Genomic DNA, 2,218 nt, shown 5'->3' with positions numbered 1-2,218 from the left:
AGATCTTATTGACTCAAGGACCAGCTGTCTATCCACTGCACCATCCAGCTGCCTAATGGCACATTAGTCATTCACTAGTTCAGTTGGAGGAACTAAACTTTGCCTTGCCTTTTGTGAGCAGAGGAATTTTAAGATTATCTGGAGGCATCTCTGGAAAGTAACAGAAGCCCTTGGGGTCTCATTAGGCTGCCATTTAACATATCTTGTACAACCCTGGAGTCTGTGACAACAAACTGACTAAGGGACTGGGAATCAAATTTCCATATGCTTCCTGGCCAAAGGGATCGGGGAAATCCAGTAATATCAGAAAAACCTAGCAAATAAAAGAGATAGACAATCTCTCAGTGAGCTGGCTACCAAGACAAGAATGATAAGGTATCCCCAAAAGAGGACAGGCCCAAAGAAATATTATGTCTTGGTCTGCTCATATTTCAACAGAGACAAGGAATGTTATATTTTATTTTGTTTATTATTTTAGGACTTCCAAAAACATTATAATTTTTCTCTTCTAGTTGTTTAATTTTTTAAAAAATTGGTGTCTTCCATTTTTTATAACCTCCTCATCTCCAAAAAGACCCCTTTCCTTTCCCTTCCCAGAGAGCCATTTGCAACTACGAAGAACAAGAAAGGAAAAAAGGAAAGTCAGTTCTGCAAAGCTAACCGATATATTAATTGAGGCTGACCGTATATTCAGTATTCCACATTCACAGTCCCCCATACCAGTCAAGGAATATATGGGTGCCTTCTCTCATCTCCGCTACGGGGCCAAGTTTGATCAGTACAATTAGACCAGTGTTTAGTTGTTGTTTGTTATTTCTGTTTCGATTGTTGTAGTCATTTATATCATTTCTCTCATCCTGCTTACTTCACTTTGTGTCAATTCAGATCATGCATTCCTAAAATTTTCTACATTCTTCAAACTTGTCATTTCTCACAGCCTAGTAATACTCTGTTACTTTGGGGTCCCACAGTTTATTTAGCCATTCCCAAATCAGTAGGCAACTACTTTATTTTCAATTTTGCTGGCTATCTAAAACCCATCTGTTTCTATTCAGTTAATAGCAGTAAAAGGCCTGAGAAAATGTATTAAGTGTTACATGTTTATTTTAGGAATAAATGAGGAAGGGAGACAAGTGCATCCCATTTCAAAGTCCCTGGGCAAGGAGAAATCTAGGTGGAAATTCAGGCATTGGAACCTGAAACAAGCAGGTGTGCAAAATCTTTTGAACCAAGGGTAGGGAAGGCATCTCTGAGTAGAGCAGTGGAGTTTGTGCTAGATTTGGAATCAGAGGTCTTGGATTTGAATCCCAACATCCTAATTCTGTCATTTATTACTGTGTGACCCTGGATAAATAACAACCTTCCTAGGGCTCAGTTTACCCATGTATAAAATTGGTTGGACTAAATAACCAACAATCCCTACGTTACCTTCTAACTCTTAACTCTATAATATTACCATTCCAGAATCAAATGAACAGAGAACTAGCCTAATACCAGGAAATATTCCTGGGGGATTGAACCTGACAAAAACCTCCATGCTCCCACACCGATTTTATCAATATAGCAAATTCCTGTTGTGGAGAGGCCTTCCACTGAGGCAGATGGGCAACTTACCTGTAAGTCCTACAAAGGTGCTTTTGGCACTAAAAGGTTAAGTCCCTTCCCCTTGATCACATAACTAGTATGTGTCAAAGGCAGGAGTGTACCCAAGCCTTCCTAACTTGACTTCCTAACTAAACTCTCTAACCACTACTCCACATTGTCTTTCTTAGTAGCAGAGGTTTTCTCAGGGGTATAGAGGACAGAAAAAGTTCTTGTTGCCTTTAACTGAAATTGTACAGTCTATGGTATAGAATATCTCTCCTACTTTTGTGGCCAGTTCTGCCACAAAGCTATGTACCATATAAGCCAATAAGATGACTACTGCAGCGTTTCTTCAGAACCTCTGCATATAGTCATCTTTGATACAGTCATCAAAATTCACTGGGCACAATAAATGGGCAATTATGGTATATAGGTATATGAATGCTTTACTTAATGTGTTCATTCATCCAGTGACCAATTATTAAGTGGCTCATATATGCTAAGAACAAATTAATTGGGGCACTGAAAGGGATACCAAAATTTAATTTATTCAATTAAATAAATATTATTTTAAGTGTTCACTATGCTCAAGGCACTATGCCAGCTGTGGGAGAGACACAAACCAAAATAACAC

Source organism: Trichosurus vulpecula, chromosome 6 (genome assembly GCF_011100635.1).
Source record: "Trichosurus vulpecula isolate mTriVul1 chromosome 6, mTriVul1.pri, whole genome shotgun sequence".
NCBI classification, from domain to species: domain Eukaryota; kingdom Metazoa; phylum Chordata; class Mammalia; order Diprotodontia; family Phalangeridae; genus Trichosurus; species Trichosurus vulpecula.
This window is presented reverse-complemented; position numbering follows the sequence as displayed.